Below are 7,500 nucleotides of genomic sequence, written 5' to 3' on the forward strand. Positions count from 1 at the left end.
GTGAACGAACGTCTCTGCCGCAGGCGAGTGAGGGAATGAGGACTAAGATGGCCGCTCAGTAATAACAGCGCAGATCAAGGCATGTCCGGTTGGGTGCTGGTAAGACGCTGCCCCCTAGTGGCCGGCGATAAACTCTTCATCCCCCCCAGACCGGAAAGCTAAGGGTAGGAATAGCTTAACGGTCTAAATCCTGTATCCAGCTGCCGGACTCGAGCTCGTAACGTGCAGGCGGCCTCCTCACGCGGCCCGGCCGAGTAGGCGGGGGCAGCGTCGGTGGCGACCGTGGCACCGGAAGCGGCGCGCCCAGGAAGGCACCGGCAGGAGCGCTGAGGTCAGAGGCCGCCTCATCAGCAGGCGCCGTAGGGAAGGCGCCCATAGCCGAGTCGCGGGGCTCATCAGCCGGCTGCTGAGTAAACCCCTGGGGCATCGCGGGCGGGGGCTGACGGGTGGGGGCCGGGGTGGGGACAACGGGTGGGGGCAGACGTCCCATTGCAGTAGGTGGCGGCGACGGCGCAGCCGACTGCTGATGGGCGCAGGGTGTGGCCGGTGTGTAGGCGCGGAGGAAACGCTGGTTGCGCAATGTTAGGCGTCCCGAACCGTCGACCCTGACCCGATACTGGTCGTGGCCCAGTGACTCCACCACCACCCCTGACCTGTCCCATTTGTGAGGGCTCGGGCCCTGCTGGTTCTGGAGGAATACTCTCTCGCCGAGTGCCAACGGGCGGAGCGGTCTCGAGTGAGTCCCCAGAGACTCGGTGGTACGGGACATACGGGTCCGAAGGGCGTCCTCCTTTGCCGCCCATGCCTCGCGCCACAGCAGGCGGATATGTGGGTTCGAGAACTTCTCGAGGCGGTTCACGAAGGAGAGCGAGCCTCGAAGGGGGCGGCCGAAGATGATCTGCGCTGGCGAGAGGTTGCAGGGTCAGGTGTGTTTCTCAACTGGAGCATCGCGCGCAGGAAGCGGTCCTGATCAAGGCTGCCCGACGGGCCGGTGTTGGACATCAGGAGGCGCTTAGCAGCCTTCACCGCCACTTCTGCCCTCCCGTTCGACTGTGGAAAGCTGACGGAGGATATACGGTGCTTGACGTGCCATAGGCGGAGGAAGTCCTCAGTGTGGCTCGCCTTGAATTCCGGACCGCCGTCGCTTGAGAGCTCCTCCGGTACGCCGAAGGTGGCGAAGAACGAACGGAGGTGTTGGACCAGGCCCGCTGAGCCTGCCAGGGAAGTACCAGCCGTAGAGCTCAGGACCTCTACCCAGCCCGAGAGCCGGTCCCCAACAACTAGGTAGTGGCGGCCCCCATAGTCGAAGAAGTCCACAAACACCGCCTCGAACGGAGTGGATGGGGGTGATGATGGCAGGGGGGGTGTAGCCGCCTGTGACGGAGCATTGCGGTTGCAGTCTGCACACCCGTCCCTGGTGGCTTGAATGTCCCCTGACATCCCGGGCCAGTAGACTATCGCTCGGGCATGCTGCCCCATCGCTGAAGTCCCCTGGTGGGCGCCGTGGAGATGCCGAAGGACTCTCTCACGGAGGGATGGGGGAACCACGACGCGGTCCTGATAGAGCAGGACGCCGTCCTGTGCGTAGACGGACTCACAGACCGATGACAGGCTCGCCAGGGCGGGGTCGTTGACGTCAATTCCACCCTCCTGCTCGATGAGGCGGGGGAGGTGGCCAAGGCCCTCGTCAGCCGCTGTCTCTTGTGCGAGGAGGGGCCAAGAGACGGCACCGAGCTCTCGTGCATCGTCACAGATGGAGGCCATGAGTGCTGATTCCACGGCGTCAGGCTCGCTCGGCAGCCACAGTGAGATGCCGTTCGTCGAGCCCGAGGGGGAAGGGTGCCTTGAAGTGGCGTCAGCGGCATAATTGCTCTTGCCAGGCAGATGCACAATGTCAAAGCGCCACGGGAGGGTGCGCTGCTTGAGTCTAAATAGACGCGAGTTCGTAATCTCATCCAGCGTGCGGTCGCCAAAGATCTTCACCAGCGGCTTGTGGTCGGTGACCACGACGAGGTTGTCGGACCCCTGCGTGAAGTACCGCGTCTGTTCCAGACCCCAGGCCACGGCCAGGGCCTCTCCTTCGACAGCCGCATAACGCTGCTCCGCAGGGGACAGGAAACGCGACCCCGCGAGGGTGATCCTCCATCCTCCTGGACAGCAGTCCGGTATGCCCGAGGCACAGTGACAGTGCTGCTGGAGCAGGAAGTAGCCAATGCCGAGCTTGGACCAGTCAGGGCGGAGGCAGGTACGCTTCTGCATGTCGTAGATCTCCACGCCCTCACGGATGGCCCCAATTATGGCCTGCTTGGACGTCTGGAACGCCTCCTCCAGAGCGGGGGACCATAGGAACACACAACGTGGGCTGAGGAATGGCTTGAATGGAGCCATCGTCTCACGCAGCTGGGCATAGTTAGCCACCTGGTTAACAAGGCCGAACCAGCTCCTGATATCCGTCGTGGAGCCCGGTGTAGGGAAGTCCCGGATGGCGTCCAAGTATTTCGGGAGTGGTTCGATGGTGGACTCCGACACCCTGAAGCCAGCGAAATCGACGCACCTCTCCGCGAATTGAAGCTTATCCGGGTTCAACACGATGCCCGACCGGCCGACACGTGTGAGGAAGTCGATGGTCCTCCACCAGTGTTGCTCCAGGTCAGTGTCATAGTGGATGGTGTCATCCACACAGCGTTCCTTGCGTTCATAGTCCGAGAGGACGGCGTCGAACCGGCGGTTGTAGCCATCCCCTGACGACAAGAAGCCCTGTGGTGCCCTGGTGTAGCGCCAACGGCCGAAGGGTGTGATGAAGGTAGTGAGGTGGCGATCCGACTCACGCAGGGGGACACTGTGGTAGCCGTTCCAGGCATCCGTGACGGTCTTCCAGGTGCCCTTCGGGACGCGGCGTGCGAGGTGGAACGGAGACTCGGTGGCAAAGGTTTCACGTTGGCAGAACTTGTTGAGGGGGGAGAGGTCCACGGTTCTGCGGGGGGAACCGTCGTGCTTCCGAGTGACTACCATACGATGGCACCACGCGACAGGCTCGCCGTATGGCACACGTTCAATGACCCCAAGGGCCTCGTCCCGCAGGAGGTCATCGTGGACCCTCCGCTGCCAGTGTAGAGGCACGTTGGCCGCGGTGTGGCATGCCTTGGGCGTAGCTGCGGGGTCCACATGCATCTCGATAGGCGGTCCTTCCATGCATGGCAGTGCCCGATGAGGGCAGGTGTTGAACGTCGACGAGGCATATCTCTCGAGTAGCCAACCTTTCATCCGGCCGTTGTTCTCTGGCGTACAGGGGAACGGCAGTGCCGCGGGGCGCGCGCGGGGGACCGTGCGCTGGGGGCATGAGCACTGTGCGTCCTGGGGGTCACCTGGCCCTATGCAGCCGCCGTTGGTTGACCTCGTAGCATTGACGGACAACGGCTGGTCTTGCGTGTCAGCCGTGTCAGGGCCACGCCTGTCCCTGGGCCCCCTTGTAACGTCGTCCGATGGGAAGCTCATAGGCAAGAGGCCGAGGTTGAGCAACGACTCGTAGGAGAGGAACATAGCCCGGACTGAGCTGCTCACGTATACCATGGAACGGCAGGACGTAACGCGCCCCCCGCTGCAGGTCATCGAGAGCCTAGCGAAGAACGCTCCCTCGATGGCTATGGGGGATCGATTGGCGGCTGACAGGCTGAGGCTGACGGGTCGCAGGTCGTCCTGCGTGAAACCGCAGGACAGGAACTCCTCCAGAGACCAAAGGTCCGACTGCGCGCCAGTGTCTGCGACGGCCGATATCCGAGCCCCGTTGGCTGGGCCCCGGTTGCTGGTGCCATCCCTCAGTCCGACTGGCATGTCCACCGCGATGGTGATCAGTGCTCGGGGGTGGTCTCTCAGCCTGGCTCGTTTCCATTCGCCCTTGGAGAAGATGTGGTGCTCGAGTCTGATAGGTGCAGGCCTGTTGACACAGCCATGCGACGTAGGGGCGTGGCGTCGGCGATGGCTCCTGCAACGTCGGCCAGGGCGGGCTCCAGCCTGCACCGATGAGACCTGGGAGATCAGCTCCGACCCCACAGCGGCCTGTTGACCGTCGGATGGTGGTTGTTGACGCCTCTGTTGTCGGCGGGCCCTGTAGCAGCCGATGCACACCTGGTGAGGCTTAGGATTCCACCCACGAGGCCCCTCCGTGAAAATGTTAAAGACGCTCTTGCACTCCGGGCATGACGCTCGTTTAGCCCCGTTCGGGGCGGGGCTCGTCTGTGGAGTCGTCTTAAGGCGCCGGAACGACGACATGGCTGACAGGGAGGACGACGGGAGAGCGTTACGGGCCATCTCTTTGTTCTCGACGAGCGCGATCACCTCGTTAACTGGCTTAACCAGGATGTCAGTCGTCCCCAGCGTCTCGCGGCGTATGTCCGAGTCATAAATGCCATTGAGCAGGACATCGCGGATAATGTGGTTGGTGAAGTCGACGTTCGCACCACACACGCATGCCGCACTATATGCGCATGTCTCTGCTTTGCCCCGCACTCTGGCAGCGAGTGCGCGGAATGTCTCGTCTCGTTCCTGTCGTAGCTGAAGTAGCTCGGTGCGCAGGACACATGTAGCGACCGGGATGACAGCCAGAGAGCGCATGACGGCGATCAGGTCCTGCAAAGGTCCGGTAGCGGCGCCGGGGGCGGCTTTCAGCAGGCTGTCTCCAAGCACAGGCCCGGCGCACTGAAACAATTGGACGGGGGCCTGGGCATCCTCTATGCCTGAGCCGGTGCAGAATATGTCCCAACGTCGGATGAACACATTCCATTCCTCTATTGACACGCCCACGTCAACCCTGGGCCGATCGAGTCTCGGGCCGCGAGGGGCTGGGGCCTGGGCCGGCGCGGCCATGACAGGCGCTGCGTGCTGATGGGCAAGTCCATGATTGTTCAACATAGCAATGGCGAGTGCTTCGGACACGTCGCCTGATGTGAACTCACAGGCGGGGACAGAGCATCCAACGATGACCATGGTGTCTTCATGAAGAAACACACTCCTCAATGTCAGTTTCAGTATTTAATAAAAGACAAAGATGAAGACACCCTGAAACAGACAAGACAACACACTCAGCTGACAATGTGTAACATGAATACATAATAACACTATGGTAACACATAAATATATATATCTGTATAATGCATATAATATAATATATATAATATGTATGAACAGCAATAGTGCAATAAGCATCACACATGAATGAGTGAACGAACGTCTCTGCCGCAGGCGAGTGAGGGAATGAGGACTAAGATGGCCGCTCAGTAATAACAGCGCAGATCAAGGCATGTCCGGTTGGGTGCTGGTAAGACGCTGCCCCCTAGTGGCCGGCGATAAACTCTTCAGAGATCACTTATTCTAACATGTAGACACTTATTATAACATGTAGACACTTATTCTAACATGGAGATCACTTATTCTAACATGGAGATCACTTATTCTAACATGGAGATCACTTATTCTAACATGGAGATCACTTATTCTAACATGGAGATCACTTATTCTAACATGTAGACCACTTATTCTAACATGTAGACACTTATTCTAACATGGGTTATTCTAACATGGAGATCACTTATTCTAACATGGAGATCACTTATTCTAACATGTAGACCACTTATTCTAACATGTAGACACTTATTCTAACATGGGTTATTTTAACATGGAGATCACTTATTCTAACATAGAGATCACTTATTTTAACAAAGAAAACACCACTGACAGCACCTATAACCCACCGCTCCACACAAAGCAGGAGCGCTCCAGCGACATGCCCATGTGTTCCGTGATGGATCCCGTCCATAAAGCCAGACAACATGAGTGTCCACTCGACGCTGCATCCCAACGCGTCCGGATGAATTGCTGTGTGCAGCACCCATTGATTGCCAATCTAACGTGCATTCCCCCGCGCGCGCACACTCCCACATATAGACAGGCGGCCTTGATAGATAAGTAGCAGAATTGCATAATCTTCTGATTCATTAGACGGGGTGTCTGCCGTCGCTGGCTCCCGGCGAGGGCACGGGATTGGTGGGGAGAGGCTTTGATGCTAATCTGTTCGGCCCCCAGAACCGGGGCTTAATAGCTCGCTGACACTTGTTTATGGCTTAACGACCTCACGAGGACACGCTGGGAGAGCTCCTCCGACTGGGCTTATTGACACTGAGCGGGGGGCGAGGTGGCGGATGGCTCTCTCTCTCTGCAGCCGTCGATAAGCGCGCTGATTGCTCCGTGACTCGGTTAAAGGCCTGCTGTGGTGCCCACAAGGTAGCAGCCTTGAAGGACGAGGAGAGGGTTTAGCAATCAAAGATTTATTACAGAGTGAATATTCACCATTACAGAGTATTTACACAGACAGCACAGAGTGGACACAGGTTCTACTCGGCTCTGGGTTCAGCAGGAATGCGTCCAGCTCCTTCCATCACATTGACAATTTGTACTTTTCTGGTTGGTGTCTGAGCGAATGAACGTAGTTGGTCTCTTGGTCCAATTTAGCAGCATGATTCAGGGCTTAACAAATGACTAAACAAGGTAACAGTTAAAATAGCAAGGATCTAGAATTACAGTTGGTCTCCTGACTTAGTTTTGAAGGACAGACGGGTCATAAGTGAAACCCCCGTAACACACAGGCATTTTGCTTGTGTTTTAATACAGTATAACAGCACACTTTTCAATGGTGTATACACATTTGTATATATTTGTCTATTCATTATTACAATAGATAATCAATCTATGTATCCATTTAGTTCAAGTTTCTTTATTAGTTGTCATACAGAAGTACATGATAATACTTTTAAACAGAAAGAAGCATTTTGTATCAAAATATTCTGTGTATGACAACTAATAAAGAAACTTGAACTAAATGGATAAATAGATTGATTCACAGATATTACATATTGCAGATCCTCTGGTCAGTCCTTGGTCTGTGACTTGACCAACAGCTGTGGCCAGGCCCTGGTCAGAAACAGATCTTGACCACGGGCTGAGATTTACACAGGATGAAGACATGATCATGAAAAGACATGGATAAATGTATCTTAGCTCACAATTGTACGAAAGAAAGGCTCTCGTGTCGGCTGTGAGCTGAGCTGAGCATCATCTTCTTCTTCTGTGTATTCAGGACGACGGCTAGTTCAAGGCTGCGGAGTCCAAAAAAAGACGGTCCGAGTATAATTTGAGAGTTGTGGAGAGGCAGAGAGGCAGCTGGACAAAGGGAAGTCATTACCGAGACGTTTCTGGAGGAGAGAATCTATCTCACTCGTTCACTCGTTCAGCAGGAGAGAGAGAGAACAAGAGAGAGAGAACAAGAGAGAGAGAACAGGAGAGAGTTGTTTACAGTGCCCCGTCGTCAAAATGTAGGGTTTTATGCGACGACCGCCTCTATAATCAAAACCGAATTACATCGGATTGAGACGTTACTGCATAGTACTGACCTCTCTCTCTCTCTCTCTCTCTCTCTCTCTCTCTTCTCTCTCTCTCTCTCTCTCTCTC

Source organism: Notolepis coatsorum, assembly GCF_963971535.1.
Source record: "Notolepis coatsorum genome assembly, chromosome: 3".
Classification (NCBI taxonomy): domain Eukaryota; kingdom Metazoa; phylum Chordata; class Actinopteri; order Aulopiformes; family Paralepididae; genus Notolepis; species Notolepis coatsorum.